The sequence below is a fragment of the Muscardinus avellanarius genome (assembly GCF_963383645.1).
Source record: "Muscardinus avellanarius genome assembly, chromosome: 1".
NCBI lineage: Eukaryota > Metazoa > Chordata > Mammalia > Rodentia > Gliridae > Muscardinus > Muscardinus avellanarius.
The window spans coordinates 164016182-164041431 of NC_137786.1; positions in this window are offsets into that span (position 1 = coordinate 164016182).

The following is a 25250-nucleotide window of genomic DNA, read 5'->3' on the forward strand; positions in this document are numbered from 1 at the left end:
CATGTTAAAAATACTTAGAGAAAAAATATAGTGCAACAAAATCAGTAATGAGTATCATAAAGTGGAAAAATAGATAAAACAATTACCACAGATATCTAGCACAATGTCTGATAGAAGTAGCTGCTTGGAAAATATCTATAGGAAATAATAAATTCCTGATGTTAATAATGAGAAGGAGCCAGGTGTGGTAGTACACGCTTGTAATCCCAGCATTTGGGAGGCTGAGACAGAAAGATCATGGTTTTCAGACAGTCTTAGCTACTTAGTGGGGCCCTTTGCAACTCAGTAAGACCCTGTTTCAAAATAAAGAATAAAAAATGGGGCTGGAGGGTGTGGCTCAGAGGTAGAATGTCCCTGAGTTTTATCCCCAGTACTGCAAAGAAGAAGAAGAAAAAGGAGGAGGAGGAGGAGGAGAAGAAGAAGAAGAAGAAGAAGAAGAAGAAGAAGAAGAAGAAGAAGAAGAAGAAGAAGAAGAAGAAGAAGAGGAAGAGGAAGAAGAAGAGATAGTGAGAAGGTTGACATGTCAACTTTGACTTTTATGAGACTCCACAAAAGCTAAAGGAACGTGAATCAGTGCTTGTCAACAACTTATTCTTGGTGGCTTGTCTTGAGGATTCATTGAAAATGCCTGTTTCTTCATATTTGAGACTTTTTGTTGTGTTCATTACTGTATCTGCATTCATATGTTGGCAGATAAATTAAATATGACTGGAGAAGAAGCTGAAAGGTGGATTGTGAATTTGAATAGAAATGCAAGACTGGATGCCAAGATTGATTCTAAATTAGGTGGTTATGGGTAACAATGTAGTCTTACCTATCAGCAAATGATTAAAAAGACCAAAGCTGTACCATTATTGGGAAGAGGCTTCAAAATGTATTAATGTACCAGTACTGGGAAAAGATTTTCAATTTTAAAAATATATCTTTGGTAGTAAAGAAAGCCAGGAGCCTCAGGAAAAAGGGCCTTTTTACATTTCTAAAGAGAGGCAAGGTTCCTCAAGTATGTGAGGAAATCCCAGATTCTGGAGAAGCAACTTAACACATTTTGGGATGTAACAAAGGGTGTGGGGGTCTGTGCCTGAGACAGAGCTGCCCCCTGTCCCAGAAGGGGCAGATCCGGCTGGGCTGGAGACAGAGAAGAATACCTGGGTTAGAGATAGGACAGGATATCTACATATCAAAGGACCTGCTGCAGACTTGGTCAGGATAAGAACACTCTGCATGCAGGGATTTTTGGTGAATTCATTCGAACCACCCCCTCGTGTTACTCTTGGGTACATGAGGCTGTAACTGTCTTCTGTATTTCTATCTTTTTAATAAACTTTAAATCTTCAGCAAGAGTCCTGGCTAATGCATATTTATCCTTATCTCAGGACAAGAACCCGTGGTTTTTTCATTTTTTGTGTGTTTTTTGAGGGAAATTGTGTCTGGGACCCTAACAGGGGTCCCCAGGGAAAGTTTCCCCCAAACCATAACATATTCTCAAACCATAATAAAAGCCATTCTTTTAGAAGCCAGATATTGGCCATGAATATTGAAAAGAAGTTAACCAGAAGAGTAGATCTGGCTTCTACTGAATAACAGTAAGAAATAGATAAAAATGGAAATATGAAATAATGAAAACTATTATATAAAAGGTGACATACATTTTAGAAGCAGTTATAACATATTTAATATGTGTTTTGGAGAACCTGAACAAAATTTTTTCTGTGGTTAATTTAAAAACAAATAGTGAGGAGGTGATTTGAGATGTTTTGGAGGTGTTGGGATTTGAATTAAACCTCTAGAAGATAGTCCTTCAGATCGTAGCCAGTTGAGGAGATCTATGCTGAATTCCATTTAGCCTTGTTAGTATACTGTGATAAAGAAAACAGTGAACTCAGGTTTGGTGAGGTTTCAAAGCAGGAACCATACCCCTTCTGGATTCCTAGTATTCCCAGTGAGTGTGATGACTGCAATGAGAGCAGGCTCTCTACTCTCCCCAGTGCAGGATTCACCCGCTCCACCTCCTAGGCAAACCACTTTAGTGCACACACTCTTGGCAGGAAACCAGAATCAGCAAAAATGGAGTCTAGAGGTGTGGTCCACCACACCCAGCTGAGGTGAGATTATGTAACATCTGCCCTCCTCTCCTCTACATACTACCTAGTTAAACACAAGCACATATTTAAACATAAGCCTGTGGGAGATTATGTAACATCTATCCTCTTCTCCACTACACACTCTATAGTTAAATGTAAGGCCTTGGAGAAGACAAGGGACAAGGCAGACAAATAACAAATATAAATCTAGACTTCAGGAATATTCATTTGTTCATACATGTGCACACACAGATATATAAAAACAACACACACACACACACTTTTGTATATATTAGAGGTTATGTGGTTAAGGTGGAAAAATTTGGTCTTTGGGGCAAAGTAGACACAAGTTTGAACCCTGCCTCCACCATTTGCTATGCATGTGATTAGGGTGGTACCTTCATCTTCCAAAGTCTGTCTCCTCAATTGTAAAGGAGAAAAAAGCTCCAACTTCACAGAGCAGTTACAGAAATTATTTGAGACCATATATGCATACTATCCTTTTTCCTCTGAGGTAGAGGAAGATTTGCTTTTACCTCTCAAAATCTGTGGCCTGGGGCAGTGGAGTGTCACCATTGCTGTGTACACGTTATGGTGATTATTTCCTATCACTGTGTTATCAAGGCTCTATTTCTATGTGAAACTTTCTCAATGAAAAAAGGACTAGTAGCTGGGCGTGGTGGTGCACGCTTGTAATCCTAGCATTTGGGAGGCTGAGACGGGTCGATCACGGTTTGCGGACAGCCTCAGCTACTTAGTGAGGCCCTCTGCAACTCAGTGAGACCCTGTTTCAAAATAAAGAATAAAACAAAATAGGGCTGGGGGTGTAGCTTGGAGGTCAAATGATCCTGGCCATCCCCAACCTTGAAGAAAGAAAGAAAGAAAGAAAGAAAGAAAGAAAGAAAGAAAGAAAGAAAGAAAGAAAGAAAGAAAGAAAGAAAGAAAGGAAAAGAATGAAAGAAAGAAGAAAAAAGGACTAGTACTTAAGGTGCCCCAGTTAATGACTTAAGGACTATTTTGTAAAACATCTCTGCTTCCTCATAAAGATTACATCAGCTCAGACACTGGCTGAAAGGTTACTGATTTGGTCCAAAGCTGTCTTGTTTACCTTTCTTTCACTACAGATGCCCTGTGCTGGCAAGTGTTCCCACAGCCAGTGAAGGTCGATGTGAAGGGCACAGCCTTTTCCAGCATTAGCATTTTGAGTTCAAATAAAGATTCTATCACTTGCCAAATTTGTGAGGCAGTTTAAGGACCCCAGCTCTCCTTCTCTCACCAGTCAAACAATGAAAGATATCTAAGTTACAGGGGTGTTAGGGAATTTGCTAAAACATGTGAACAAAAGCCTTATAGCAATGCCAAATAGGGAGGGAGGGAGAAAGAGAGGAAAGGAAGAAGAAGGAGAGAGGGAGAGAGGGAGGGAGGGAGGGAGGGAGGGAGGGAGGGAGGGAGAGAGAGAGAGAGAGAGAGAGAGAGAGAGAGAGAGAGAGAGAGAGAGACTGACTATGTAGCTTGCTCCTTGTTCCTTTTTGTTTTTGTTCTCTGAGGTGACAGAGGGCCTAAAGATGTTTGGTTTTTTCTTTTTGATCTTTTTTCTCTCTGATTTTCAGTTGCTCTTTCCCTGGGGGTGGTGGATGTAATGAGAACTACTAGCTAATATCTGTGAAAAAGTTTACTATTTTGTTTGAGGCTATGATTCTTCAACTACAAAAGTTAGATCAGTTGCAAACCTCACAGTACATGTATGCAATGTCTTGCCCAGAGCAGGGGCTTAATTAATGGTGGTGATGACTATTAATGTTATCATTAACTGCATCTATGGTACCAAATCGCCTCCTTCCTGATACAACTTTAGAATTATTGGGTTGCATGGGAAATAAAATCACCATATTTTTATAACGTATTTGCTTTAGGTCACCAAAAATTACTCTGCTGATCTTCTTTGTGTTCCCTATTAATAAATTAAGTTTATGCTTTAGGGAAAAATAAATGAAGAAATTATTTCTAAATCAAGTATCAGAATCAAAGAATATTTAAAAAGTACTCTGCTGTTTCTGAAATAAATGCCCTAAAAATAATCAAAGGTTAGTTCCCTTGATAAAGAAGTCTCTTGTAGGCTTTCCACTTTGCTATAACATTTGGGAGCATCACCCTCTCCTGGTTCCACCCTCAAAGTCAATAATATTGATATAAAACTAACAAAAGGTTAATCATTATTACTTCTACGATTCTAGCATGTGGCTGCCATATCTAAAATTCATGTAAAATTAATTGATTGCTAATTTTTACATACCTTACATACAATAAATTAAAAGTAGTTATAAATACAACTCAAGTCAAAACTAATCAACGAGCCTCATAATAGTTGTGACTCTTCTTTTCTTCACTCTCTCTCCCTTCCTCCTCCTCATCCCTTTTTTTCTCCCTTTTACTCTCCACTTTCCTTCCCTTTCCCTTTCCTCCTGCTCCCTCTTTTTTCCTTCTGTTCCTGTCTACCTTCCTTCTTTTTTATTTCCTTAAAATATGTATAGAAGCCAGAAATGGTATTATACATTTGTAATTCCAGTATTTGGGAGGCTGAGATAGATAGATCACAGGTTCAAAGCTAGCCTCAGCAAACAGCAAAGCCCTCAGCAACTTGGTGAGACCCTGCCTCAAGACAAAAATAATAATAAAAAGGTTTAGGGATATAGCTCAGAGGCTGAATGTCCCTCAGTTTTATCTCCAGTACCAAAAAAAGATAAACAAATCAAATAAGTATGTATGGAATGTAAGCATGTTCCAACTACTGTATATAACTGTTGGGTTCCAAACATGAATAGTCAACAAATCTCTATAGTCCACAAACTTCACACTAAAACTTTTATCAGTGTTTTGCAGTGTACAAGAAAATTTGTCTTCATTTAAGAATGAGATAAATCTCTGTAGGATGGTCCATTTATCTTTTTACTTTTTAATGTCAGGCAAGAAAAGTAAGGCTCAGAAAACATGAATGACTTGTCTAATAAGAATATGACAGCCAATTAAGCTTTGCCCTTTGTGAAAAGGGTAAAAAGGAATTAGGTAGAGCAATTCTGTATTTAAAAACATGCCCACAGGAAAAAAGAGAGAGGTTTCTATGATTGAAACAAATATTTTCTCCCTAAAAGTTGCCCTGTTCCTCAATACTTAAAATAAGCAGGTTGAATTTGTTTTTAATAATAATGAATGCAAAATGAAGATGATTCCAGAAATAATAGAATTCTGCTCTTAGAGGGTGTGCACTGTGGGGGTGGACGGCAGCTCTACCAGTATGTTCTTTCCACTTTTGAGGCTGCACAATCTGTCTCCCTAATGCAATATAATTACCATCTAAAGTGACACCCTGAATGAAGCATCGTAGCATGGAAGCAGAGTTTATTGTATTCTGGAAATATTTACAGTCATATAGGTTAGATGCTGTCACGAAACCCATCTAAAGCCTGTTTAGAATCTTCACATACAGTGTGCTTAAAACATTTCCTTCTGAACAAAGGATACAGCTGCGTTGGAGACTACTTTTCTATCTAGCTGGCAGCCTCTTTGCTCCTTCCTTTCAGTTGGCAGACTTCAGTTTTGCTCTGGGATAGACTTGTGCTAGGTGCTTCAGTGGCCCAGAAGGCAGGTATTTTCTACAATAGTGTTTCTCTAATGCACGGCTTCAAAAATGGGATGTACAGTGATGTTGGCAAACTCTGCTCTCTGAGAAAAAAGAAGCATCTGCTAACCAGCATTTTAATCATTCATTCATTCAGCAAGTGCTACTGAGGGCTATCTTCTACGCATGTAGTAGAACCTGGGGTGCAAGGGTAAACAAGCCAAAGCTCCAAGCTCCAAATTTTATATCTGTTAAAGAGAAAAAAGGTCAAGAGAGGATAGCATTGCTATATACATATAATACATATAATAGTGTATGTATATATATTTAGTTGCTCAACTTATGTGAATCACTAAAAAATATATATCATACATTTAAAATATGATGTAAAAATGCATTTTGTACACCTACCCTACCAAACATCATAGTGCTGTTTCTACTAAGTGTCTATTTCAAGGGAACCACTTTTTTCTGTTTTTCTTTTCTTTTTTTTTTTTTTTTACTGGGGATTGAAATGTGAAATGTGAAACCCAAGGGCTTTCTACTTTGAAACTACTTTTCTATTTTTTATTTTTATTATTTTTAATGTTTTATTGCTGTATTGTAGTCATACATCTTAATGGAGTACAAGATGGTGGAGGCATACATGTACACATCATCCAATTAGCCTGTATCCAGTTCCTACCCCATTCACTCCCCCTCCCTCCTTCTAATGTTTGGCTTAGTGATTGAATTTGATATGTTTGTGAATGTACATCATGAACATTAGAGAATTTTCCTCTTTCCCTCTTCCATTCCCTTAGTTAGGTCACCTTATTTGATCATCTATAGTATCTCCTTAGAGTTCCTTCTATGACCCATTTTCCCCTAGCTTTTGCATATTATGGAGAACATTTGATTTCTTATTTTTTATGACTGATTAATCTCACTTAGCATAATGTTCTCAGTTTCATCCATTTCCCTGTAAATGAAGTAACTGTGTTTTTCTTTATGGCTGAGTAAAATTCCATTGTGTACATATCCCATAGTTTTGTAATCCATTCATCTGTTGATGGACATCTTGGCTAGCTCCATAGTTTTGCAAATGTGAAATGTGCAGGTATGAACATAGATACACGTGCATTAGTTTGGTAGTTTGGTTTCCATTATTTGGGTAGATACCCGGAAGTGATATTGCTGGATCATATGGTAAATTTGTTCCTATTCCTCTGAGGATCATCCATACTATTTTTGAAAGTGGTTGCACTAATATGCAATCCTACCAACAATGTCTTAGAGTTCCCACTTCTCCACATCCTCGCCAGCATTTGTTTGTATTTTGAAAAAGTGCCATTTAGTTTTAGTTAGGTGGAATCTCAGGTAGTTTTGATTTGCATCTCTCTGATTATTAATGATGTTGAACATTTTTATGCATTTATTAGCCATTTGGATTTCTTCTTTCCTGAAGTATCTATTTATTTCACTTGTCCATTTTTTAATTTTTTTTCTTAGTTCTGAGTTTCTTGAGTTCTCTGTATAGTCTAGGTATTAGTCCTCTATCAAAGAAGTAGGTGTCAAAAATCTTCTCCGATTCTGTTGGCTCTTGGTTGAGGTACTTAATAATTTTCTTTGCTATACAGAACCTCTTCAGTTTCATGCAATTTCACGTATTGATTCACCTTTTAGTTTCTTGTCCCTTCGGGGTCTTGTTGAAAAAGTTTTTACCTGTGACTATGTTTTGCAGTGTTGGACCTATGCCCTCTTCAAGAAGCCTCAAGGTCTCTAGTCTAATTTCCAAGTTTTTGATCCATCTTAAATTGAATCTTGTTCAGGATGAGAAATTGGGGGTTATTTTCATTTTAATGTATATGGTTAACCAGTTTTTCCAACACCATTTGTTGAACAGGCTGTCTTTTATTAAATGTATGTTTTTGGCCCCTTTGTCAAAAATCAATTGGCTATAAGTATGTGGATTTGTTTCTTAGTCTTCTATTCTGCTCCATTGGTCTATGCATCTGTTTTTGTGCCAGTACTATGCCGTTTTTATTACTATGGCTTTTTAGTATACTTTAAAGTCAGGCACTGTGATTCTTCCTGCATGATTTTGCTGCTGAGAACTACTTTGGCTATTTGGTCTTTTTGTTGTTCCAAATGAATTTAAGTACTGATTTTTCTATGTCTGTAAGCAATGACCTTGGTAATTTAATGTGTATTGCATTGAATCTGTAGATCACTTTTGGAAGTTTGGTCATTTTTATGATATTTATTCTGTCTATTCATGGACACGAAAGATCTTTCCATCTTATTTTTTTTTTTTTTTGGCCGGTCTGGGGATCAATTTAGGGGAATTCAAACTCTGAGCTACACCCTCTGCCCTAGTTTTTATTCTTTATTTTGAAATAGGGTCTCATTAAGTTGCAAAGGGCATCACTAAGTAGCTGAGGCTGTCTGCAAACTGTGATCCTCTGGTCTCAGCCTCTCTAATGCTGGGATTACAAGTGTGCACCACCATGCCTGGCTGATCTTTCCATCTTCGAAGGTCTTCTTTGATTTCCCTTTTCAATGTTTTATAATTTTCTTCGTAGAGATCTTTTGCCTCATCGGTTAAGTTTATTCCTAAGTATTTTATTTTATTATTATTATTTTTTATTATTATATATGTTGTTCTACGGATTGAACCTAGGGGAATTCTACCTCTGAGCTACACACACAGCCTTATTTTTTTATTCTTTATTTTGAAACTGGGTCTTACTGAGATGCAGAGGTACTCACAAAGTAGCTGAGGCTGGCCACAAACCACAATCCTCCTGTCTCAGCCCCTGCATGCTGGTATTACAAGCTCACACTACCACTTTCAATTCTGAAGGTTTTTTTTTTGTGTGTGTGTGTGTGGGGGGTATCCTAGTGGAAGTATTTTCTGAATTTCTTTATCAGTAGATACATGGTTGGTATACAGAAAAGCTGATTTTTATGACTGATTTTGTATCTAGACACTTTGCTGAATTTGTTGATCAATTCTATAAGCCTTTTGGTTGAATCTGTTGGGTCTTCTAAGTAGAGTATCACGTCATCAGCAAATAGTGATGGTTTGAGTTCTTCTTTTCCTATTTTACTCCATTGATTTCTTTTTCTTGCCTATTGTTCTTGCTAGAGTCTCAAGTACTATATTGAAAAGAAGTGGTGATAATGGACATCCTTGTCTTGTTCCTGTTTTTAGGAGGGATTCTCACAGATTTTTTTTCCATTTAATATGATCTTGGCTGTGGGCCTATTCTAGATTGGCTTTATAATGTTGCATTATGTTCCTTCTAGTCTGATTCTCTGCAGTGCTTTTAGCATCAATGAATGTTGAATTTTGTCATATGCTTTTTCAGCAACTATTGAAATTATCATGTGATTTTTTTCTTTGGTTTTGTTCATGTGATAAATTAAATGAATTAATTTGCGTATGTTAAACCAGGCTTGCATCTCTGGTATGAACCCTACTTGGTCGTGGTGTATAATTTTCTTGATGTGGTTTTGAATGTGTGTTGCTAGTATTTTGTTTAGAAGTTTTGCATTCAAGTTCATCAAATACATAGGCCTGTTGTTTTCCGTTCTTGAGCTGTCTTTATTTGGTTTTGGTATTAATGTGATGTTGGCTTCATGGAATGTATTTGGAAGAGTCCTGTTTTATTCTATTTCATGAAATAGATTGACGAGTATCAGGATTAGCTCTTCTATAAAGGGTTGTCAGATGCTTTTCCTCATATGTGGAAGCCAGGGAGAAATTGGGACACAGGAAGTACTCTAGACAAAAGGGGAGAATTCTTAGTGGAGTGTGGAAAGGGACTTAATTGAAGGAGACAGGATGGGGGAGGTAGACTCGAAGAGAGAAACACCTCAATGGAGATAATGTACATATACAAATTTATTAGTGCCAATTGCAATGTTTTACATGGGAAGGTGAGGAGGGAGGGAGAGTGGGGTATGAGCTGGAGGAGGGATCAAAAAGTGCTGTGTGCATGTCTGCCTCTATTACCCTGAGCTTCATCACAATTTATGCTTACAATGCACAAATATAAAAAATCTGATTGTGTTAATACAGGTAAAGCAGCCTTCTCTAAGAGAAGTTCAGCAAATAATATCTACATAATATTAAAATTGTATTGTATGAGTAATGTAGTAAATTATTACCAGCTAAATAAATTTAATCAAAACATAAACTATTAAAAATACAAAATATGTATAAACATGGCAAAAGAAGTACAAAATTTATATAAAACATTACTGGCAAATATTTTAAAAGACCTTAGTTTACATGAGAAAATATACCGTGTTCAAGCACTGAGGTATTTAAAGAGTTTAAGATGTTATTTCTAACTAATCTAATCTGTAGGTTCAATTTATCCCAATCAAATTACAAGCAAATGTTTTATAGAGATTAACAAACTAAATCTAAAATTACATGAACATTTAAAGGGGTTGGAGGAGCCCAAACAACTTTACAAAACACAAATATACCATCATGCTAGTTTTAGTTCAACAACTGAGTTTAAGACTCAATAGTGAAGAAGCTAGGAGGGCTAGCATGTTTTTAATCCCAGTACTTGAGAGGCAGAAACAAGATCATCACAGGTTCAAGGTTGGCATGTGGCAATTTAGTGAGATCCTAACTCACAACATAAATAAATAAATAAATAAATAAATAAATAAATAAATAAATAAATAAAATAGGGTTGAGGCTGTAAGCTCAGAGGTAGGATGTCCCTGGGTTCCATCCTCAGTAACACACACACACACACACACACACACACACACACACACACATCATAGTGAAGTTACTAAAACAATTCTGCATCTGATTTACCATTATGATAAACAAATACATTAAGCTAATGGAATAAAAAGTCACATATAATCTCAGGCACACATAGTCATTGGTTTTAGACAAGGGTGTAAATTCAAACCAGAAGAGAAAAGATAGTCTCTTAAAAAGATTTTATCAAAGTAATTGGATATTCATATGCAAAAAACTTTTAACTTGCATCTATACCATATAAAATTGAATCTAAGTCTAAAACCCAACACTATAAACTTGCAGAAGAAAATATAGGACAAATTACCTGTGATGTTGGTCTAGAAAAAGATCTCTTTAATATTAGATGACAAATAATTCTATGAAAAGATGCTCAACATTATTAGCCAATAAGAAAATGGAATTTAAAATCACTGAACAGGATATTGCTACACATCTGTTAGAATATCCAAAATGGAAAAAAAAATGTTCATATCAAGTATAGGCAAGGATTTTAAGTAAATCAAATTTTCATACACTATCACTGGAATGTAAAAGGGAATAACCATATTGAGAATGTTTTGCCTGTATCTTAGAAGGCTGGACATATGCCCACGGTGTAAAATAAGCATTCTACTCTGAGGCATTTACCCAAGACAAACTAATGCCTAAGTCCACATGAAATTTTGTATGTACAATTTCTAAGAACTTTATGTGTAGTAACCTCAAACTGAAAACAACACAAATGTCTATTAACAGTATAACAGGCAAACCAATTGTGATATATTCATACAGTAGAATACTAGTTAGCAACAAAAAGTAACAAACAATTGGTTAGACACAACAATAAGGATTAATCTTAAAATAGTTATGCTTAATTAAAGAAGCCAAAAAAGAGAAAAGTGTATACTACATAAATACAAGTTGGATCGGGGTGCAGAGAAGCACAAGAAAGAAGCACTAAACGGGGTGGAAAAATATTTGCATTTGATAGACATACTTATCATCTTAACTATGATGTGCTATTGCGGGTATACACAGGAGAAGATATTAAATTGAATCATTTAAGCATATCTATTTATCTTTAGAGAGAGAGAGAGAGAGAGAGAGAGAGAGAGAGAGAGAGAGAGAGAACATCAATTATACCTCAGTGAGATTGGTTAAGAAAGAGAATTCTGGGGTTCCATCTAAGCCGAGTTTAGGAAGTGACAGTGGATATGCTTCAAAAATGGGAAAGCCGCTCTTTTGCTCCTGCTGATTGTGAGCAGTAAGCACAGGTGCTTTGGAACACGTAGGAAGGGCATGTTACCAGGCCACTGGGAATTCATGCTATCATCCCAGATAGCTTTACTGTTAAATGCTAATGTGAGGTGCTAAATGAGAAGAGAGAGTAGGGCATGAAGTTTTCCTCATGGGGCCTTGCATAAGCAAAGATCAAAAAGCAAGGAAGAGAATAATGACTTTCAGGAGCTAGGGATGCCCTAAATAATTATTTTTGTTGGGAGAAGGAACTGGGTAATAAACCCAGAAGATGTTGTACCTCTGAGCTACACACCAAGGACTATTTTATTTTTTATTTTGAGACATGCTGTCACTAAGTTGTTGAAGGTCCTGCTAAGTTACTGAGGCCAGTCTCAAACCTGTGATTCTCCTGTCTCAGCCTCCAAAATACTGTGAGTATAGGAGTGGGCCACCACCCTCATCCCATAAATGATTCTTAAGTAGAACAATGGCCAGCAAAGGGGATATATGTGCTAGTGTATAGATCATGACATTACCGTAACACTGAGGAATTCAAATATATTGAATCATCTCCTCCTTTGATAAGATTAAATATATTCCATTGTACATTTAATTGTGAGCATTATTGATGCATTACCTTATGTGACAAGATGGCATTCCAAACACTGCAAATCTTCTAATAAACACTTCAAAGTGCTCCAGGCTTCTTAACATTCATTATAAGAAAAGCTCTCCATCTCAATCAAATCAATGTTGTTTCTGAATAACATGAGCCCATAAGGCGAGAGCCTCATTATTTGTCTACATGTTGTAAATTTCAGATTTTCCAAACATTCTCATTTACCTAGGAACCAACATGAATTTATGGTTTGGGTTTATAAAAATCACACAAACTACAAATTTTCCTTTGAATCTAAAAATATCACTCACCATGAAAATTGCTTGTGACAGACACAGTGGCAGTCACTGAAGTCACAAATAAGAGAACAAAGCCCCCATGTTTGGAGCAAATGGGACTCTGATTAATTAAGAGTAAGTACGTGAGCTTGCTCTTCTCTTTAGCTTCCAGAAAACCCAATGTGTTGCTCCAAATGTCAGTTTAATGAAATTGGAAATTCTGTTTGAAGTCTGGAATTTCAATAGAGTTACCAATTTATTCAACAAGGGAGGGTTCACCAGTTAAGAGGAAGTAGAATGTGGCCTGAGATTGAATTTTGCATCCTAATGACATTGTCTTAAGTAGAAAGCCCCTCTGTGAGGTCAAGATTAGAAAGATTAGGGGCAAAGAACAAGTTTTCTTACAAGAGCAAACTCTAGGCTTTTAGGTCTGTTTAATAATGGGGCTTTGATCTTTCTCGTTTTTTCTAATCTGCAAATCCGATCACTTTTGTAGTTGAGCACAGAGAACTCGGACCTTCTTAGAATAAAGGCCTCCCTCTGAACTGCTATAGGCCAGGCAGAAGCTCTCCCTGAGAGGGCGTTCATGTTTCGTCCCATGACACAGATTTCTTGTTAAAATTTCTAAAATTAAAATAATTAATTTTAGTCTGCCAGAAAACAAGCATTTACAAATTTGATCCACTATGTTAGATTTATAGACTTCCAAAGTTATAAAACAGAAATATAGCATTTGAGTAAAAAACATAAATATGTCATTGAATTAGCTTTCCAGTAGTAAGTCATTAAAGAGATAACATTTCATCAATGACTAGCAGTTTTAGATAGGGGTTATTACTTCAGTAATTATTAAAACGCTATTGCATGTGAATAAAATGTAAGTGCCAGTAATTATTAAAACGCTATTGCATGTGAATAAAATGTAAGTGCTAGAATTTTTGAAAGATAGAAAGTTTAAAAAATGCCTAAAAGGCAATTTCCAATAATTATGGAGTTAGAGAAGAAAATACAAAAAATGTGGAGACTATAATAGAAATGACTGAAAATATTTTCTGCATAACTTTTTAGAAAACCAAAGAAAATAACAAACTGAAAGAAAAGAATTAGCCATGTAGGAAAAGGTGAAGTATAAGTAGTTTAGATAGAAATGCAAGTAGCTTATAAACAAATTAAAATACTCAACTTTAATTATACTAAAATAATTATAAATGAAAATATTGAACCTGTGTTTCATGTTTCAAGTCAGAAAAAAATTAGTTTAATAGTGTATAGTTTGGGGAAGGTATGGAAAAATATACACTGTTTTGAGTGTAACTCAGCTTTAGTGGCCAATTGTAAAACTATACATAACTATTTAAATCACTGGGTGAATAAAAGCACTTTACACTAGTAAAAAGTGTATGTAAAAAAACCCTGTCATTTGCATAATATAAAAAAGCTACAGATACTCATATTTACATAGCCAGGGCAAAATTTTGGAAGAGTATATGTGAAACTTGTGCATGTTGTATTTCAGAAGTAAGACTGAAGCTGTAGGATGACAGGCAGACACATCTCATTGTATAATTTTTTGGTATCTTGGATTTTTTGTTGAATATTCTTTTTAAACAATGAAAATATCATTAAAACCGCACTTGCAGCAAATATTTTAGCGCATTGCGTCATAACAATGACATCATTGGTTGGATACTTCACATGTGCCAAATGTTCTATAATGTGTTTTACAAACACTATTTCTAAATCCTACAAATATAAGGTAGAAGTTATTTCCATCATCTTTTTAAAAGAGAGAGAACAAATTTTCAGAGATGTTGGGGGGTGAAATGTGCGTGGTGTGTGTGTGGGGAGAAGTAATTCCCCCCCACCACCACACAAACAGACAAACAGAAAAACCATGGATTCTTGTCCTAAGCTAAGAATAAATATTATAATATCTCTTGGACAGCTGCTGAAGATTTAAATAAGTTTATTAAAAAGATAGAAATATAGAGATAGTTACAGCCCTGTGCTGGAGTGGGGCACAGGGGGCAATTCGAATGAAAATGCCAAAGAACTCCAGTTTACTGAGTGTTTTTATCCTGCCCAAGTCCTAGGCAGGTCCTTTGATCTGGAGATATGCTACCCCTTATCTCCAACCCTGGTTCTGCTGTCTCCAGCCAGATTTGGGGCTGGAGGGAGAGCCATCCTGTATCCAAACACAGGCCTATACCTTTTGTTTCATCCCCCAAGATGTGTGAACTTGTTTCTCCAGGATCTGGGATTTCCTCCCATCTCTGGCTCCAGCCTTCTTTCTCTTTTAAAATGTAAATTACAAGTCTCTGCTAGTTAGCCCTGGCTTTCTTTAGTATAAAAGATATATTTTTAAAATTGGACTTCTTTCCCAATACTGATACATTAATAAATTTTAAAACCTCTTCCCAATACTAGTACAAGAGACATTGAATGGCATTTAAGAATTCATATAACTGATAAAATATAGATTTATTCTCTCCCAAATTCTCATTAACCAAATGAGGTAGACGTATAGGTTCTTAAGAACCAATACCAGGATCTAGACTGATGCAAAAATGAAAATAACTTTTTACTTCTTGAAGCTTTATTTATGAGAGAGGGAGAGGGGGGGGGGAGGGGAGGGGGAGGGGGAGAGCATGTGCGCACGCTTTACTGGGAATTGAACTCAGGAATATTCTGCCTTTGAGCTAAATCCCTAGCCTTTTTTGCTTTGAATCAGGGTCTCACTAAGTTGATGAGGGTCTTGCTAAATCCCTGAAACTAGTCTCAAATCAAAGATCTTTCTGTCTTAGCCTCCCAAGTATTGGGATTACAGGCATGAATCATCACACCCAGTTATGTTCAATTAACTTTTGTAATCAGGAATAGAAAGGACTCCTGATCCTGGCACAACAACAAAAAAGAGACCCTATTTCAAAATAAAATAGGGCTGGGAGGGTAGTCAGAGGTAGAATGCCCCTGGGTTCCATCCCCAGTGTTGAAAAAAATATATTGTCATCTAGTAATTGGGAGGCTAAGACAGGAGGACCACAGACATGCTGTAAGCCTCAGTAAATTAGTGGGGCCCTCTTCATCCTAGTGGGACCCTATTTCAAAACAAAAAATTTAATAGGGCTAGAGATGTAGAATGTCCCTGGGTTCATTTCCCAGTATCACTCACACACACACACACACACACACACACACACACACACACACCATATATATATATATATATATATATATATATATATATATGTTAATTGCTCCAAAGTCTTAAATATATACAATGCCTATACGCTGATATTGTTGAAAGCATTTAAAGAAAACTCAGATATATGAAAAGGTATGCTGCCTTTACTATAGAGGTATGCAATATTGTTGATGGATAGTTTCTCTTCAAATTCACATTTTAATTCAAGAGAGTCTTCATCAAAACATCAACAAGATTTATTTTTGTAGAAGCTGACAAAATTTTTGTGACATTTATGTCAGTAAAAACAATGTAGAAAAATAAACTATTTGAATAGAATAAAACTTGACAAAGATTCCAAATCTTTCATACAAAAGTTAAAATAGTGTACTATTTAAAAATTGAGTGAAATTAACCAATGAAATGAAAATGACCCCAGAAATAGACTGCATATATGCCATTATATAATTGATCTATTAAATGGGAGAGAGATGATTCTTTTCAACAACTGCACATTCATAAGAAAAATGGCAGAAAATTAATTTTTAGAAAAATAACTATCTTCTTTTATATTATGAATGTTTAGCAGCCTTATTAAAGAAACTAATTTTCTCTTGAATGTCGGCTCCATACTTAGGAGGAGAGTACGGAGTAGAGTAAGAGCCCTAGATCAACACTAGCATTTTGTTTTTATACTCTACCATGGACTAGCCACATTAGCTCTTTCTGAGCTTTATTTCTTTCTCTGTAAGATGTAGATATTAGTACTCATATTTTCCATGAAGTTAAGGCAGTAACAAAATAGGTAAAATTAATGTAACATAAGTGAACATAAAGTCTAAATTATATACATGTATCTTCTCCATGGTCCAATCTTTGCATTTTTCTTCCTTGATATTTTCTCTGTGCTCTATCCTAAGGCTGAAATTTCTCAGGATGTCTTGAGGTATAGAAAAAAAAAACAGCCAAAAATAGTAATTTATTAAGTATAGAAAATGCTTCTAGATGCCAAGTTTGGTAACCTGAAGAAGATTTGAGTTAGACCATGTATTGAAGGACTTTTCTGACTAATTTTGATTATTAATGCTTCTCAAATCCTTTTTGTAGTAATAGAACAACACTTCTAAGACTTGCAGTGGAAGTACAGCTCTGGTGATTATATTCTCTGGAAATAATTTACAGTTTGAGTTGCGTATGTGAAATTTGTTACTCTCAGAATTCTGACCTTAGGTTCCTAGTTTATGCATCACACTTTAAGTCAGCATGTCTGTTGTTCTGTGCAAATGAGATGACTGCTCTGCAGCCTTGGAGAATATGTTTCCCTGTGCTGTCAGGCTGATGTTTGTCCTGCTGGTATTGATAAAATGGAAGGAGGCTCATCGAAAGACAAATTTCCTTGGAGAAAAGACTTCTTATGCTCTTTATGGGATATTGAATTCCAAATTCTCCAAAACAGTTTTGAAAAAATAAATAAGAAGCCCATGATGTCCACGGAGTAATTGAGTAAAGTAGGATTGGCATATAGTTTAATTAACTTAGTATTTACCTGGACCATATTATATACCGGATCTGTAAAAGGAACGGAAAACAAAGACACAAATGATAAAAATATTGCTCTATAATCAGTGTCTGCTATGGGTTTTGGCTCATTAATCACTTGAGAAAATTTTAATATATATTTATGAAGAAGATGCATCTTAAGCCAATTATAGTAGTGAGCCTCAAATAGCTACTTTTTAAGAATTTTATTGGTGCAATTTAATTATACATCATAGTGAGATTCAAAATGATACATTCATATTTGCAAACATTTATTGGGGTGTTTCCCTCTTCCTCCCACCCCATTTCTCCTCCTCCCTCACTGTATGTGCTACTGACATTGGTAGTAATAACTTCATCTATAGAAAGCAGAATTATTTGGTCTATTTCCTTCCTTAAGCCTCATTTCTTCCTCCTCTCCTCTTTCCCCTAATCCTCTTCCACTCTTCCACTGGTCTCTCCTCGCATTTTCATGAAGTCTTTTTTCTTTCTGGATTTTATATAAGAGGAAAAAAAAATCATATAATTCTTGACTTTCTGAGACTGACTTATCTCACTTAGCATAATAGTCTTTACTTCCATTCATTTTTTCTGAAAATGACATCATTTTGTTCTTCTTTATGGCTCAGTAAAACTATGTATATACCATGGTTTATTTATCCATTCATCTGTTGACAGACCCCTGGGTTGGTTCCATAACTTGGCTATTGTGAATTGTGCTTCTGTAAACATGGGTATACATTTATCAGTATAGTATTCTGACTTTAATTCATATGGATAGATACAAAGGAGTGATATTTCTGGGTCAGGTGGTAGCTTCATTCATAGCCAGTAAGCTTTATGGTACAGTCACCATATCTACTTTGCTTGCCACGTTGTCAGCAGGAAGTTCAGTGTCTCAGAATAGGTCTCAACAAATATCAGGTGAATGAATGAATGTATCAATGGTGAGATGACTATGGAGGAAAAAGGAAGAAGCAGAAAAAAAGGAGACACCTGGCTGGTTGTCACAGAGGTAGAGCCGCAGAGATTTGGCCTGGAAGAAGGATTTCCACTTTGGCACTGCTTTAAATAATTACTGTTTACAAGAAGGACACCTGAGCCGGGCGTGGTGGCGCACGCTTGTAATCCCCGCGCTTGGGAGGCTGAGACAGGAGGATCGCACGGGTTCAAAGCCAGCCTCAGTTACTTAGTGAGACTCTCAGCAACTTAGTGAGACCCTGTTTCTAAATAAAGTATAAAATAGATCTGGGAGTATAGCCTGGAGGTAGAAAAGCCCTTGGGTTCCACCCCCAGTACCACCCTCCCCCCAAAAAAGAAGGACATCTGTACAAAGAAGAAAGCCTGAACAAATGAGGCAACTTGTTGCATGACTTTTGGCAGTTGTATCATTCCTATATTACTGTGAGAGGTTGAGATCCAGATATTATGCTCCTGTATCCCAAAACAGAAGCCTTGATTGAGCCCCGGGGATAATCCAATAGACCTGGGTGATTTGGGACACTGAGGTATGTGTAAATAATGGTGCCCCTTCCCTAACATGACTTATCCAGAAACTTTCTTTCAAATCCAAAGAATCTGTATGTCAATTAAGATGTAAATAGTTTTTCTTTTTTCTCTTCATAATCAGCTTACTTTTTAATTTTAATGTACTTTGTTAGGTACATTGTAGCCTCACATCATAATATAGATCAGACTGACAGGAATACACCTGCACGTAGCACTTGATGAGCTTCCCCTGGCTCTCCCTTGCCTTCTCCTCTTCCCTGTATATGATGTACATGCTATTGAGGCCTCACTGATAACTTTATATACGTACATAACATCAGCGGAAGTATCTCCTTCATTAATTCTTTCTCTTCCCTGCACCCTCCCCTTGACCCCCTCTATTGCTTTATTGGAGTTTTTCCCCTGCTACAGCATTTCATGCAGATCTTGAGAAAGCTCGATCAGGGCATCCGCAATGGCATAGATCCCCCATGAAGTATGTCTAGCATTCCTTTCTTCAAAAAATTATTTTAGGATTATTTGGATTAATATGTATAATTGGAATTTTATGTATAAGCATTATAACTAAAACTGATGGGCAGAGGCTTGTAAAAAAACTCAGGCAGCAAAGATTTTTTTCCCAAGGATAAAGTTTGGGCCAAACATTAAGTTCAAACTGACCTTAGTTTGGGCCAATATATAAGATTAAGTTTGAGTCAGCCTTGTGAAGTGAGACAAAGCATACTATGATTATTTAAATGTCTGGCACCCTTGCCCTAAACTCTATAAAAAATAAAACTTTTTCTGTCCTTGGAGATCCTGCTTACATAGCTATGCCCTTGCTTTTCTGCCAAAAAAAGAAAATATAAAAATTGTAACAAATCCTGAATAAAATGGAGAAGTTTGAACCTGATCTCGTGTGACACCTCTTCTCTCATTCGACCTCGGCTTCCTCTCACCAACACAGGAACCTAGACTCGTGCTAGGGCTGGACCCCGGCATTCCCCCATTATTTAAAATCACTCTTGTGTCTTGATTACTCCCTAGCTTCAACATATGAGAGAAAACACGACCCTTCACTTTCTGTGACTGCTGATCTCACTTAATGTTCTCCGGGTCCATCCATTTTAAACATATGCAGAACTTTATACAGTTTTTATGGAAGTTAACAGCTTCTCAGTCCCTTAATGATCCCAAAAACCTCGAAACAGCCATTATTAAGAACCAGGGAACAGCTTAGAGAAGTTAAGTTTTTGCCAAAATCACTTAGCTAGCAAATGGCATTTTCCAGACTTGTACCAGACAGTGTCTGCCTCCCCTCCCCTTTCCTCCCTGGGTCTTTTCATGTGCATTTGAAAGACATTCCTTTCCAGTTCATTAGGAACAGCACTGGAAGCCCAGTGCATCTTAGAGCCAGAAGGAATTTTGGGCCAATTGTGCACCCCTGTGCCAGAGTGATAATCGCCTTTACTGCCTTCTTCATGAGCAGATGTCAACTTTGCTTGCCCATCCACAGCGATGTGAATTTGGTTATTCCCTCAGGCAACTCACTCCACCATTGAAGGGCTCTGATTATTGTCTCTCTCCATGTGGATGGCTAGTGTCTACACATGTGCATTGGTAACCAGAATTCCCACCCAAGTTTCCATGTCAGTAGCATCTCTACTGAGAATATCTGCATGATGAAAAGATCCCTCCAGTGAGAAACCATTGAACTCTAAACATGTGCTGATAGGTGCCAATAGAAATGACATTTGGTCTGTGGAGCCTCTGGGTTCTTATTGTATGAGGAACTCCTAGTCTGTCTTATGGCTGCATTCTTGGCATCTTTTCTCTCTATCTTATCTTAGTTACAAAGTCTATCTGTGGTGGGTTATGGTGTCAAAAAATTTGGTAAGGAGCCCTTAAAAATCTGGAAGCATAGTATGTATTGAGGAGATTCAGGGAGAGTGCCTAAGAAACTGATTGATCTGTGGTACCAAGAAGGCCAGAAGTACACAAAGAAAAAAATTAGAGGACAGCATCTGAGAGGAAAGTTTTCCTGATCAGGGAACAGCATGAGCAAAGGCCCTGTGGTTGGTGGAAACATGCTATATTGGGGGAATGACACTGAAGGGGACCATTTTGCCTCATGAAGATTTTCTCAAGTGATGGACAGATGTTCATTTGATTTCCTTCCAGGTTTGGCCTTCCATATAATAGGCTGAGTTGGTAGTTCTTGGTGATTAATAGTTTACTTAGTTGATCAGTTAGAATATTTTTCTATATTTTGAGGATTTAATATAGCTTCATGGCCAAAATTTTTAAAGATTGTCAGTCCTGAGATAGGAAATAGGTATGATTTCTAGTGCCATTCCTTACAGATTCTTAGTGGCTGCTTGTTATCATACTGTGGCAAAGATTCTGAGTCATGCCTTGACCTGATCTTATCCTCCTCTTCTGTGGTCAGTTTCTCATTTAACTCCAAGGCTCTGGCTTCTCCACTTGCCCGTCTTTGGCTTAGAGAGTCAAAAAACTTAAAAGTTGGTAGTACTTTGAGAATCAAAATTAAAAGATGATATGGTCCATCTCATTTGCATTGACCTGGTGATTTTGTCTTTGTATGGGTTCTTTCTTTCCAAGCACTTTAAAAATTTCATATGGTCCTTTGCAAATCTATAATGGCTTTTTGGCAAATAACTGCTTTAGGGATTCCAAAATTTGGAGAAAATTCATCTACTAATAAATATTTCCATCACTTTTCAGTTTTATTAGAAGAAAATAACAATAAACCTATGGAGAAAATAAAAATATCTTTCTTAACACTATTCAATATTAACTTCAAAACCTCTAGGTTTTAGATATTGGGAAATATGTCAGGAGAACTGCAACTCACATATTGCATACTACCTAAGGAGATGAAATATTTAGAAACTGGGATTACCAGAAACATAGAAAATACTATTTTCAAAGCCTATGACAGTAAAATATTTACTAATTTATTCAATTGAATACTGATAAAAATAGCATCAGGTAAGCTTTGGGGATAGGTGTATGTATAGGCACATTGACTCCTTTATGATTTTAGACATAGGGGAGAGATAACCAAGAAGGATGTAGTCTTATACTTATGGCTCACGTTGGTTTGGGGACAAGTTCAAAAAATTATTTTGAATGCATGTTTACATATTTCCATCCTATTTGCTTTAAAATATCTAACTTCCTAGCTGAAAATAAAATTATAGCCTTCTAAGCTATGGAGTTCTTCAGACTTAAAAGGCAAAGGAAGATCAGTAAGAATGGACTTCAAGTAAAAGATAAGAAGTCTGTCTAGAGGCAAGTGAACTATTTATGAATCACTCTAGTGCCTACAGCAATTAGAGAAGAAGAAAACTATAACCTGAATGCGAAGCAGAAGACACCTGCTCTTTTGGGTATCTCATAATATGTGCTGGGCTCCTTGCTATACATGCTACACATATTAAAGTTTTTAATATTCCCAGAGCAGCATTATAGGAGAAACAATCCTGGCTTGCAAAGGAGAAAATTAAAGGTCAAAAGGATAAGTAAGCTGCACAAACTTCACATTTATCATTTGAACCCATGTCTATCTGACTTAAAGATGGTTCTTCTGTTTTCCTCTGTCTAGAAATATTATAGAAACCCTACAAAATGGGAGATTTTTTTTTTTTTTTGCGGTACTGGGGATGAAAACCAGGGGCACTGAAACTCTGAGCTACACCCCCAGCCCTATTTTGTAGTCTTTTTTATTTTTTGAAACAGGGTCTCACTGAGTTGCAAAGGGCCTTGCTAAGTAGTTGAGACTGTGAGCGAACCATGATCCTCCAGTCTCCACTTCCTGAATGCTGGGATTACAAACATGTGCCACCATACCGAGCTGGGAGAAGGTTTTGCTGGTGATTCTTCTAACAGAGGACTAATATCTAGAATATAGAAATTAATTAAAAGACTTAACACTACAAAACTGACAATCCAATCAAGAAATAGAACTAAATAGATATTTCACAAAAGAAGAGATACAAATGGGCAATTCATACATGAACAAATTTTCAAAATCATTAATAATCAGGGAAATGCAAATCAAAACTGCCGAGGTTTCATTTAACCCCGATTAGAATGTCAGTCATAAAGACATAGTAATCCCCATCATTTTTGCAGCAAGTATCTTAATATATGACTTAGAGGAAAGATTTCTTTTCATTTAGTTTTGCACTCAGTCCATGGTAGGCTGGGGACCTTGGATCTCAGGTGTCAGGGCATGGCAGTAGGAGGTGGATGGAGAGCTTGTGAGCTGTGCTCTTTACATCAAGGAGGTTGGAAGCCAGAGAGCAGGGGCAGGAGGAGCCCTTTATGTAATCCCAAAGCCACACCCTCAAGTACCCACCTCCAGCCACACATGACTGGCCTGGTCTAATCACCTGGGTAAATCCATGGTAACAGATTTATCCACTTCTGGGATTACAGCCTTCATGACTCCATTATGTCAGCTTCAAACATTAAATGAGCTCATTAGGGGACATTTTATTTCTAACTATAACAGACATCAATCAAACAACAATAAATGCCAGAGAGCATGTGGAGAAATAGGAAATCTTCTACACTAGTGATGGAATTGCAAATTAATGCAGTTGCTATGGAGATCAATGTGGAAAGTCTTCAGAAAATTGGGAATGGATCTATTATATGATCCAGCCATACCACTCCTGGGTATCTTACCAAAGGGATTAAAATCAGAATATTATAGTAATATATGCATGTTCCTATTTATAGCAACACGATCCACAACAACCACATTATTAAACCAACCTGGGTGCCCATCAACAGATAAATGAATTAAAAATTATGGGATAGCTGGACGTGGTGGTACACATTTATAATCCCCGCACTTGGGAGGCAGAGACAGGAGGATTGCGCTGGTTCGAAGCCAGCCTTGCTAGCTTAAGAGATCCTATTTCCAAATAAAAATAAATAGGTCTGGGAGTGTAGCCTGGAGGTAGAAGGGTTTCCAGGAACCCCAGTACCACCAAAATAAATAAATAAATAAATAATAAAATTATGGGATATACACACAATGGAATTCAACTCAGTAATAAATAAAAATTATTTTATTTGTAGGAAAATGGATCAACCTGGAGAACATTATGTTAAGTGAGATTATCCAGTCACAGAAAGTAAAATATTATGTTTTCTCTCAAATGCAGAAACTAGGGAGTAATTAGGATATTACAGGGACTTTAGGGAAAGAAGGAGAAACTCCAGTGGAGTAAGAAAAATAGTTTTGGGGAGGGAGAGAAGAGGGAGCATTAATGAAAGAGACACTTCCACTCACAATATGTAAACATGTGAGGATAGCAATGCCAGTCTCAGTATCTTTTATGGGGTTGTGGAAAGGGAGGTGGGGAAAAAAAGCCTACCACGTGCTGTGTGCATGTATGTCAACATCACTATGAGTCACATTATGATGTGAGACTATACTGCATCAATAAAAGTATGCAATTTTTTGCACCAAAATTTTTTTAAATAAAAATTTTAAGAGAAAGAATATTGCCAATGTGAACCTGAATTCCACAGAGATTATTTTTTGCCACTAATGGTTTCTCCTGCAGTCTAACCTTGGCTTACCACATCAAGGAAACTAATGTATTCTGAGCATTTAGACAAAGTAAGCGTGTTTCTAAAATGGAAAGAAAAGGAAATATTTTAGAAAAGATAACCACTTCTACCTTTCCTGACCTTCCCTCAGCACTCTCAGAGGTTAATTGCTTTAGAAATTTTTTAGCAGCTGTTTTGGGATCAATGAAGAGTTGTAATCTCTCGTCCTTCTCTGTCATAATTCTCAGCAGAGAGCCATGTGTCTACTGTGATGTGTCTACACCCGATGCAGAGCAGTTTTCTTTCTCCTAAATGTGTTGGCCTAGATTCCAGCAAACACTGTCTCTCCTGATTTTGAATCAGATGTTTCGCCTCCTCATCACGCATCACTTTTGGTACAAACACCCTATGGTCTAGAATGTGGGAGATTCTTAAATCAAATGCAGATGGTTGGGGAAGAGGTTAAGGGCCCCATGGCACAGTTTCCTTCTAAATGTCTGGGTGGATATAGAAGAACAAAGAGTTTGTAACTTGTTGGGGTCACACAGCTGGTAAATGACTAAAGCAAGATTTTAATTCAGCTCTGACTTTAACTTCTCATTCCTTTTTTCCAGTGAGTAATGAGGAGGCTTCAATCTTATACTTTTTTCTATCTTCCTTAATATAGGAGCTATTAGATGGCATTTGTCCATGTTAAAATAACATTTAAAAAGGCTTCTGAATTATTAACTGACTCTCCAAAGAGTAAGCAGGCTTAAATCATTTATAAGGCATGGAGGTAAGAAATAAACATGTACAGGACCACAAGGATGTGTAAGGAATGTGTCTAGGAAATGTTCCTATTGAAGACTTGGT